This window comes from Paroedura picta, chromosome 1, assembly GCF_049243985.1.
Source record: "Paroedura picta isolate Pp20150507F chromosome 1, Ppicta_v3.0, whole genome shotgun sequence".
In the NCBI taxonomy this organism is placed as follows: domain Eukaryota; kingdom Metazoa; phylum Chordata; class Lepidosauria; order Squamata; family Gekkonidae; genus Paroedura; species Paroedura picta.
In genome coordinates, this window is record NC_135369.1 from 54,135,870 (window position 1) to 54,147,447 (window position 11,578).

Genomic DNA, 11,578 nt, shown 5'->3' on the forward strand with positions numbered 1-11,578 from the left:
TACCAAATTATGAAAGTAACCACAACATAGGAAAGAAGACAACAAGCAATTTGGGTGTATTTGATACTGTTGCCTCCTTACCCAAAAAGTTGCCCCCATCAACAAAAAAATTCTATTAGCCTGCCTCGGACTGTTTTCAGATTGGATAAATGGCTTAACCTTGGGTCCATTCCGCACTGCTGGTAGAAATCCGTAATCAGCAATGCATATTCCATCACTATGTTTAGTAGTGTTCCATTGTCATTTCACACTCCATTTTCCTAGCAGGACTGTTTCTCCTGCAGCATATTTCCCTGCTTCCGCTACAAATCGGCAGTTGGAGCAAAATTGACACTTGGGGGGGGGGAGGCTGACGGCGTCATTTGAAACCATGATTTTAAAGCATCTGCATCTAGTAAGGATTTCGCTGAAATTCCCTTGTGCGAAATGGCCCTTGGTTTCCACACTTCTGGCACTATACCTTACCAACTAGATAGTGATCATATGCAAAAGAACCTTTGAGGGCTTCGGTTGAAAAACTATGAAAGAGCAGGAACTAGAGGAAATGACACAATTATTTAGGAAATGTTTTTAAAGATCTTGAACATAAATGAAAACAAGAATGTCCTCTTGACCGCTAATATGAGAAAGTGCATGGTTTCTTCACTCTATAATATACATCTTCTGCTTAAGCAAAAATAACAGCACTTTATTTGCAATCTGAGTTTCAAATAAAGGCCTATAGAAAGAGAAGTAGATTTGCATAACCACGACCTCAGAAACAGAATTGAGAAATCTGGTTCTTCTGATAAATAATCTGAAATTTAATCAAGTTCTTTCAGTATGGATGATTTGCAAGCATGGCCACAAGCAAACTTTTAACAAGTCACTGGAGCACTATATATTGAATGCATCAGAAAAAATAAATTGGATAAAGTTAGTAGGTTTTGATGCTGGGCAGTGTATATGGAATACTTCTTAAAGTCACTGTTGCTTGGGTTTTGCTCTGCTGTTGCATCAGATAAATATTCTTTGCACAGGTTTTCTAGCAGAATCAACAATTGATTCATAAATGGTGTTTCCACCTGCACATCTGAAAAAAGGCATTATGGCACAGGGAAAGATGATGATGATGATGATGATGATGATGGTGGTGGTGATTTATTACTCGCCTCTCCCTGAAGGCTTGAGGCAAGTCACAACATTTAAAACCCCAATAAAAACCCATACAAAAAATAACAATACGCATATATACTACCCATAACAGAACAAGATATGGTGGAAAAAACACAACCCTTAGCTAGACTACCTCTAGATCAGTGGTCTGCAACCTTCTTGAGGCTGCGGACCGGCGGCGGAGGGGAGGGCGATCGGCCGGCAGCGCATGCGCGTTTGTGCCATGCGCGGCCGCAAATGAGCATGCGTGGCACTCCCCACACATGTGCGTTTGCGCAGGAGTACCACGCATGCATGTTTGCGGCTGCGCATGCGCATGCGCGGCCCTGTTTCCCTCTCCCCCTTCCCACAAAAAGAAGCTTGCCAGGCCGCAAGCTAATTGGCCGCTTTTGCGGCCGATTTGCTTGCGGCCTGGGAAGTTTCTTACTGGGGGGGGCGGGGAGAGGGAGCCATGGCCCGGTGCCAGGGCCTTAGTGGCCCGGCACCGGGCCACGGCCCGGTGCTTGGGGACCACCGCTCTAGATAACCCATTCTAGAGGGGAGGTAGACAGAGGGCCCTGTTGGCATTTGCTACTGCTACTTAGTTTATTCCTGTAGAGCAGTAGTCCCCAACCTTTTCGAGGCTGGGGACTTGCAGGGCAACTGCCCACCGCGCATGCGCGGCCGGGCCGTGCATGCACACATGCGCCACGTGCGCCGAAAATTGCGCATGCCCGGCACTTTTGCACATGCGCAATGCGCGGGCGTGGCCCTGATTCCCTCTCCCCCCCTCCCGCAGTAAGAAGCTTCCCGGGCCGCAAGCTTACGGCCTGGGAAGTTTTTTACTCCGGGGGGGGGGGCGGGGGGCGGGGAGAGGGAGCCGCGGCCCGGCGCCAAGGCCTTTGCGGCCCACGGGTTGGGGACCACTGCTGTAGAGGGGGGCCCTGGTCTTCCTTGCAGCCCAGCCAACAACCTGGCAGAAGAGCTCCGTTTTACAGGCCCTGCAGAATGTCAAAAGCTCCTGCTGGGCCTGCAGCTCCTCTGGGCGCTCATTCCACCAGGTCAGGGCCAGGATGGAAAAGGCCCTGGCCCTGGTCGAGGCCAGGCACGCCTCTCTGGGCCCGGGGATAACCAATAGATTCATACCTGCAAAGCATAAGGCCTTGCAGGGGGCATAGGGCAACAGACAGTCCCTCAGATACGCTGGGTCCAGACTGCATGAGGCCTTAAAGTTCAAAACCAAAACCTTGAACCGGATCCGGAAAATATCTGGCAACTAAAATGCAGAAAAGGAAAACTAAAATGATTAAGGGGATGGAATACCTTCCCTAAGAAGAAATGTTCAAGAGGTTACGGCAGGGGTAATCAAACTGCGGCCCCTGGCAGGGGCTCATGGGAATTGGAGTTCATGGACATCTGGAGGGCCGCAGTTTGACTACCCCTGGGTTAGGGGATAGAGAAGGTAGAAAAGGCACAAGATATAGATGGAACACTCTGTCTAGGGCAGAGATGCTCTGTATTCTTGGTGCTTGGGAAGCAACATTGGAAGGACTTCTGGAATTCTGGGTGTAAACTGCATGGAGCTTTTATTCCAACCCCAGATCAATTCAATCCCTGCCCTCTACACATAATGCGATTTCCATTTGGATTTGGGGCGATTTAAATTTTCCTTCTGCAGCAAGAAGGATTGATCCAGTGTGACCCTACCTTTATTGTGCTTTTTTGTGATATCTCAGACTGCTGTTAATCCTGAATAAAGAAAGCTCCGTGGTAGAGAACCTCTGATAGGCCACACCTGGTCATGTGACACGCTTGCCTTAAAGGAGAAGCCCCTAACTTCTCTCAACTTCTGTCGGTCCTGGATTTTTACTCCCTCCTCTGCCTTTTTCGATCCTCTCCCCCCCCCCTTCAAGAAAAGAAAGAAAGAGCCCCCCCCACCTTCTGAGCCTCCCTAACCACATGCAAAAGACTTTCCTGTTTCAATGGGGAGGAGGGGGGAGAGGAAGACCCGAGTTCAAAGCGATCTGAATTCAACAGGATTGACAATGGAATAAAGAAAGTACGTGCAGACTCTGCCCTGGCCTCACTGGTGGACCACCTGATGGCACCTGGGGTGTGGCCATTGTGTGACACAGAGTGTTGGACTAGATGAGCCATTGGTTTAATCCAGCATGGCTTCTCTTGTGTTGTAATAATTTTAGTATCTCTTTTGTGCTGGTTTTAGATCCTGGCTTGTTTGTAATGACTTTTTTATTGTACTGTTTTAGTTGTGAGTCACCTCAATCAGTGGAGTGGTGGCATATAAAACAAACAAATACTATGGATGGTAATAGGGTCACAAAATCAAAACTCAGTGATAGATTCCATTAACTCCCATAGTTCTGAATACTTGACCGTGACCCTATTATCATGTCTGAGGTTGATCTGATCCCAGTTAGAACATTGGAGAAGCTGACAGTGAAAAATACCACAGACACATCGAGTTTCTATTTATTTATGTAGACCATGGCTTCAGAAGCTATATATAGCTCCCCTTTCTCTGGAGTTTCACACATCTGTGTGAGCCACAAACCTCTTATACTTTACAGTGCCTCTGCTGAATGACAGAAATACTAGAGACTTAAGGCTGCACTTGAAGTCACTTGCTCGATTCCTCATTCCCTCATTCCTCTGGACCATCCTCTTCTACTCCTTTAAGCCTTTCCTTTGGCCTGCTTCCTCCTGCATGCCTTTCTCTTTCTTTCCTTTACTAGCAGTTCCCATTTCTCAGTGTTCTTTTTATCCTTTTCTCTTTCACTATCAATTCCATCTAAAGTTGTGTGTTGTCAAGATTTACTTGATTAATCATCTAACTAAACATGATATTATATTTTATTTATTACATCACATTATGGTGGCATTCAGTCTCAAATGCTTGTCATAATGTTAGGTATATAGCAATATCTGTTTTCAATATGATAAATTGCCACATTCTGACTATTTCCATAAAGTCAGCTTATTCCTGATTTTCTTGGTGGTTGATCCATGAGCACTGGAATCAGTTTGGGCAAGGTTCTATCACATATCTGCCCTTGCGATGCATATTCACAGTTGTGGATTCAATTTATGTTCTTCTTTAGATGCCTTGAGTAAATGAGGATTTTTCAAGTAGGGATGCCAGTCTCCAGGTGGGACCTGGGGATCCCTGTTTTAGAGCTTCTCTTCAAGCAACAGAGGTCAGTTCACCTGTAGAAACTGTTTTGGAGGAGACTCCATAGCATTATATTCCACTGAGGTCCTGCTTACTCCTGGCTCCACTCCCAAAATCTAGAGGTATTTCCCAACCCAGAGCTGGCAACCCTATTTTCAAGGGAGAGTCTTGTCATCACTGCTGGCATCACAGCCCTAAAAAAAGGTTTGAATGATAATTTAAGCAGGTTCTCTGAATTTCTAGCTTTAATTTAAAATAAGTATATCTATAGTCTCTTCCCTCACGGAGATATAAGGAAAAAGGCATATCTAGGCAATGGCTGGGGATCTTCCAGAATTGTATCTGACCTCCAGGTGCAAAGATCAGTCCCCCTGGATAAAACAGCTGCTTTGGAATGCAATGCAATGAGATTGTACCCTGCTAAAGTCCCATCCCATCCTCCCAGGTTCCATCCCCAAAATCTCTAGAAATTTTCCAACCCATATCTGGCAACCCTTGTCCCTGAACCTGTTTTCAGTGCCAGAGCAGAGAGAAATTGCAATATTAGACTTACTGTGAAGGTTCCTCCTTCTCAAGTGAGGAGGACACTCAGATATGCTTGGGTTTCTTTTCTCACAATACCTGCAGGCAGGAAGTGGATTGCAGTTTCCATTTTCAGGGGAAGGAGGAGCCCACCCTCAGTCTGAAGACCTCCACAGCTGATAACAGTCCACAATGTGTGCCAAACAGGCAGACGAGGCTTACAGAACCCTATGAAATGAACCATGCAAGTAAAGATAAAATGTTAGAACAGAGAAAGTACAATGAACATGGAGATCAGTAGTCAGTTACCCTTTAGGAAGCGTAATAGACTGAACAAAGATCCTCCAACTAGCGGAGGTCTGAATTATCCTCCTTGCCCTTGAGAAGAAGGAACCTTCATGTGAGTCCGATGTTCCATTCTCTCTTGAGGGGAGGAGGACACTTTGATACGCTTGGGATGTTACAAGAAGGAGGCAAAAGGGACTGCCAAGCATAGCAATAACAGTAGGACAAGACCACTTGTTGCAGGACTTTCCATCCAAATGCTGCATCAGCCATGGTGACAGAGGCCATCTTGTAGTGCCTGATAAATGTTGACACTGATGCCCAGGTTGCGGCCTTGCAGATATCTGCAACAGAGGCATTTGTGTCAAACGCTGCTGACATAGAAGCACTTCTTGTTGAATGAGCTGTGATCCCTTCTGGGAGTGGAGGGACAGGGAGCCTTTTTTTTAACATAATTTTATTGAGAAGTTTTTTAAAAGATACAATTTAACAAAAACTAATATACAAGATATAAAAAACAAACGGGAGAGTTAAAAATAAAAAGCTTCCTATTTTTTCAGGGACAAATATGCATAAAATCATGAACTTATTGCTTCCTCTATAATCACAAAGAAGAAAACTATCTTTTTTCTATTTGTATACATTTTTTTGGCTTTATTGCACAACCATCATAAATGCTAAAATATCCCTGGATGTTGGCAACATTTCCAGCATGCTTTCAAAATACTTTTCTATATTCTAGTTAATTTGTCTGATGACACATGCCAGTAGTACATCTTTTTTAGGGATGGGCAATTTGGCTCAAATAAGCCCAAAAGCACCCAAATCAATGCTGATTTGAGTACATTTCAAGCTTACCCAAGCCAACGTGTCCATCCCATCAAACCAACCAAATCAAAGAACCCCAAAGCAAATAGGCTGATTTGGCCAATTGAGAAAGCCTCTGTCAAACAGCTGATTCTGAGGCAAGGCTTTATCCCCTGCAGACCCCTCTAAGGCTGTGCAGGTGGCTGGGAGGTATTGAGGAGGCAGGGCAGCAGAGTTTTGGCCCTTCCCCACCTGATCCCCGACTGTAACCACCTCCAATCCAGATCCCCATGTGATCCGGGGGGAGGGGGACGGACGGACAGACGGACGGACTTCTCTTTGTCTTGGCTTGGGCTGTGCAGAGGGATGATCCAACCCCCTCCCATACCGCATAAGCTGATCTGGGAAGAGAAGCCTCTCCCTGAATCAGCTGGCTGCTAGGCTCTGTGTGTGTGTGTGCGTGTGCGTGTGTGTGGGAGGGGGGGTTGTATTTGTAGGAATTAGGTGGGATGCCTACACAGAACCAACATGTCCTTACAGAAGATACATGAGCTGTTTCTGAAGGAAAGAGAGCCTATCTCTGAGACCCATCTTGCTGCTGTAACAGCGACTAGGAAAAGAATCTTCAGGATAAGTAAGGAAACCTCCCTCAAAGTCTCAAATGGAAGACTGGTTAGAGCCTGAAGAACGATACGTCTCTAAGAGGGAAACATATGCACTGTAGACACTGAGAAAAAGTAACTCCCATCAGAAATCTCTTCACTGCTGGGTGTCTGGAGAGTGGTACACCACTAACTTATGAAAGGACGGTGCTCAGAGCAGCTAACCAGTGATGGAAAGTGTTTGCTCTTAGACCTTGGGAGACTATCCTGTAGGAAGAACAATACCTGAGAAAGATCCAGGTGTCTGGTTGCAGGTACTTTTTCTTGCAACATCTAAGAGAAGCCTTTGAAGAACTGTTGTAAATTCTAGAAGTTGAGCTTCTCTAGGCCGTCTGATCAGATAAACCCTGTGTGATCAGTGCTTGCCACTCAATCTCCATACTGTCAGATGAAGCCATCCTGTAACATCACTGTAACATCTACCACTGGAACTTTCAGTAAGATGGTTACCAAGGGAGGAAAAGAGTACATTGTTTTAGCCTATCCATATTCAAGTAGGTAGCCATGCTGTTCTGAAGCAGCAGAAAATAATTAGAGTTTAGTAGCACCCTTAAGACCAACAAAGTTATATTCAAGGTATGAGCTTTCGCGTGCATGCGCACTTTCTCGGCTACAATGGAAACATGACATTTCCATGACGTTGTATCTGTGTGCATGCACATGAAAGCTCATACCTTGAGTAAAACTTTGTTGGTCTTAAAGGTGCCACTGGACTCTAAATTTTTTCAGAATGTAAATATTGGTAGGATCTGACCATTCCATTTATCTTGTTTTTGAAAAAGGAAGGGAAAATTGAACCCAGCTCTCTAATCCTAAAGAAAACCTTAGCCACAGAAGGCTGCCTTGAACAGGCCTAAACAGATATTCTGGGTGATCAGCAGAGGGTACAGTTTTGGCACCAAAAACCAAGCCTGCTTCTTCATGTCCCAAGCCAGGTGACTTATTTATTTATTCATTCATTTATTTATTTTATTTATATACCGCCCTCTTCGAAGGCTCAGGGCGGTTTATAGGGAACAAGAAAAGATACAGATAACATATGGTAACAGGTGATAACAGTAATAACATAGCAACAATAACTTAACATGATTATAACAATAACATTAGAAAATGGAATTGCAAGAGCCTCAGCTCAACTCTTACTGGGATCCAGTGGGTTAGGCAGATTGGTGTCAGTCCTAGTAGGGGGCCAATTGGAAACAATGATTTGGGTTAACATCAACCAAATGCCTGGCAGAGGAGTTCCCTTTTGCAGGCCCTGTGGGTCTGTTTAGGTTGTGTCAGCCTATGGCTCTCTCCAGGTACTCTGTGCAGCAGGGCAGCCAGGCAAGGGGGTTTGCAGGGATTTCCTACTCCACTGCCTGGGGATCACCTCTCCCTCAGAGGAAGTCCCATGGTCAGAGACCTTAGTTGCAGACAATGAGGTACTCAAGCAGTGGGCAAAAGGTAAACAGCCTTGGGGGAAGAAGACTGTAGCTTAGGCCAGAAGACCAGGCCAGAACAAACATTTGTTTGTTACTTAAACAAAGGGAAAGGAACACACCTTGAAAGAGAAAAGCAAAGTGCAAACAAAGGAAAATCTCAGGCATTATTTAAACCCAGAACTTTCTTAGGTGGAAGCAGGGAAAAAGAGGAGGGGAGGGGCTTCCCCCACCCATGGAAAGTGCAGTCAATTTTCTGCCTCCAGGCACTGTGGGAAGATGATGTATCAGTGTCCTCCTTCCCTGGAGAGAGAACCCAAACTATGCTAGATGCTCTGATCGTAGCCACCTGAAGCACCAGGGCCTTTTCGTCTCTTCCCCTCCCCCAGTTATGACACTCTCCCAAAGGCCTCTCCTAGGGGAACAGGCAACGCTGCTCATGGGGAGAGGGGCTTTGACCCCTTGGTAATTTTTCATTCTCAAAATTGGTTTTATTTGCTTGGAGGTAACCCATCTGTCATCTATTATTCCGGAAGCCACCCTGGGCACTTTTTAGAGAGAAATGGCATTAAGTCACAGCTGATTCACTGTGACCCTGGAGAGTTTTCGAGGCAAGTGCTTCGCCCTTTCCTGCCTTTGACTAGTGACCCTGGACTTCCTTGGTGGTCTCCTATCCATCTCGTAACCAGGACCAGACTCCAGCTTGGCAGGTGGATTAGCTAGTCCTCCCCATACCCAAAGCAGCAGCAGCAGCAGCAGCAGCAGCAGCAGCAGCAGCAGCAGCAGCAGCAGCAGCAGCAGCAGCAGCAGCAGCAGGGGTTCCCCCCCCCCCAACCCAACCCAACCCAACCCAACCCCCGCCCTTGGAACCCGCTGCGCATCAGAGGCCGCCTAAGCTACGCCCCCCCCCCCCCCCCCGTAAACACCGCTGCGGCGCTAGGCAACGCGAAGGGCGAGGCTGAGCGCAAAGCCCCACCACCGCTCGCTGACGGCCCAGCTGCTCGCCCCATGACATCACTCCCCCTCCTTAGAGAGCCGTAAATAGCCCAGGCGACCGCGCGTGCGCGAGAGGGCCTTCGCGGTCAACGATGAGTCAGAACGGGAGAGAAGGAAACATGAGCTCGTAGCCCCGCCCCTGATGACTCATCACCCGACGCGATTTTCGCGGCTGAGAGTCGAGGAGGGAAGGAATGTGGGGGAGCTTGCGGCTTTCCGCACGGCCGCAGCGTCGACGGCGCTCTGCCCTATCGGCTGCAGCCGTCGACGCCTCGCTCTTTCTCACACGGCGCTATTTTTATGTCGTTGTTTGAATTCACCGCCCGCCTATCAAGGACGAAGGGCATGACGTGACCCGGTTCCGGGAATAGCGCTGACGTCGCGTGTCCAGTTGGAACGGAGGGAGGCTGGAATGTTCATTGGAGTGCGGAGTCGGCCGGGGCGGTGGGCAGGATCCCGTGCTGGAAGGGCGCTCGCACGATGCAGGCTCCGGGCCCGGAATTACAAAGGCTTCCCTGGAGAACGCGCCTGCTTTGGAATGCAGTGCAGTGGCATCCAGCCCCCCCCCCTTCTTCTTCTTTTTTTTACGTTTTAACTCTCAGCTTCGAGAAGCCCTTTCCCTGCTGAGCACGCCTGTCAAAAACGAGCACATATTCTGTTTATCCCAGTGCCGCCTTCCGTAAGCGTCCCTTGAGGCATGTTTAGACATGCTTTCCTCGGGGCAGAGACCAATTCATCTGCACTCTAAAGCATCATTCCTATAGATGGTGTGAAATAAACAATAAGGTATTGTTTTCGCAATCTACTTGCTGTCATTTACCGCCTATGCGGATTGCTTCCCCGAATAACCAATCCATGACTACAGGTCAGCTCAGATATATATTTTTTAAGGAAAGGAAGGGAGTGAGCTAGGCATGACCCACTGGGATAATCTTTGATCCAGTGCTCTGAAATTTAGTCTGCAATCTGAAGGACTGTTCCTGGGAGGAAATCTCATGGAATAACTAATGGGGCTTACCATATTTACTCAAAAGGAGTCAAACCAAATTCTTATATTAAAATATATATAGGATGTAAAAAAAAAAAAAAAGCAATACACGTTGTTTTTTTCCTGGACATGACTGTAACTTGCATGGAAATATAAAACGACCTGCCATTATTTTAATGGAATGTGTGGGGTACATGAAAGATATATTGGGATGGGAGGCAGAACTTTGCATGATCCATGTTGAAGCTGGGCTCCAGTTCAAAAGTTTGTGCCACAATGAATGTGTTAGTCCAGGAGTCCCTAACCTGAGGTCCATGTGCTGTATGTGCCCCCTCCCCACCTCTTTCTGTGCGGCCCTTGACTTGAACATCAATGCCTTGGCTAACAGAAAACAGCCACAAAAATCATGCTGACTGGGTAAGCATGTGTAGCTAAATAAAAGGATTCTACAGTAAAATATTGTTCCAAAATGGATTGCATTAAAGTTAACATTTCTTCATTTACTTGTGAATGTTTACTTTTGATCTAGATAAGCAGGTTCATAGTTTTGTTACATTTGGTTTAAGATGTGGCCCTCTTTATGCACTGGGCACCCTAATGTGGCTCCATGTGCCAAAAGGTTGGGGACCCCTGTGTTAGCCTTTAGGGTGCTATAGTCATTTGTTGTTTCTGATGCAGGGGCTACTTCTCTGTCATTTGATGTAAGATTTCATCTATCGAATCCTAGAATCATAGAATAATAGAGTTGGAAGGGACCTCATATATGTTATTTAATATCTAGTTTCTATAATTCTTCCATGTAGGTTTCAGTGTGTGTGTGTGTGGGGGGGGGAGGTGGGAATTTAATCCAGCTATCCTCACAACTTTTGATTAATACCCCAATTTGAAATGGACTATGAACATTCAGACATTGTGGATTCAGGCTAACGGCCAACCTACATTAGTGTTCACTTTTGAACAGGGTTAATCTCATGCTTCTGGGAAATATATAAACTACTGTTGTTCATCTCCAGCCTACATTATTCAGAACCATGCTGCCTCTATATATGCTGATAATGGTCCAGCCAAAATAACTGAAAATTCCATTGTTATTTAAGTTAGAACAGTGTCATGAATGCATGTGTCATGTTGGTTACATATGAAGCCATTCAGAAGGTAGCTCATATGTTCATAATGATTTGCAAACTAACATACTATGGTTCTCCACCATATCAGGGTGGTGTTTACATTGCTTATATACTGCTGTTTAAAAATTGTCATAAGATTCCCTTTAGACTGGGTACTGGTTTCTGTGTTGAGATGTAGATGCTTGTTCATACAAATATACAGTGCTATTCAAATCACAATAGTAATAAACATATGCTGTAAAATAAACCTTTATGCTGTAAAACATTTTCATTATATATAAATATAAATATTTACAAGGAGTCATATATTTATTTAAATATATTTATTTATAATTACCATTATAATGTATTAATTTAATTTATTTGTTTTTTCCCTTTCTCCCCAATGGGGATCCAAAGCAACTTATGTCATTATCGTCACAACAACCTTGTGAGGTAGGTGAGGC

General features: G+C 45.7%; 1 long non-coding RNA gene across 1 annotated transcript; it reads right to left on the reverse strand.

Annotated features, from left to right (window-relative positions):
- Positions 1 to 3,993: 3,993 nt before the first annotated feature.
- On the reverse strand, positions 3,994 to 7,136 carry LOC143837455 (uncharacterized). The gene is made up of 3 exons (XR_013230984.1): positions 6,826 to 7,136; positions 4,946 to 5,074; positions 3,994 to 4,518 (listed from the first exon to the last, which is right to left on the reverse strand). It is a non-coding gene; the product is annotated as an uncharacterized LOC143837455 (long non-coding RNA).
- Between the last annotated feature and the right edge of the window lie 4,442 nt (positions 7,137 to 11,578).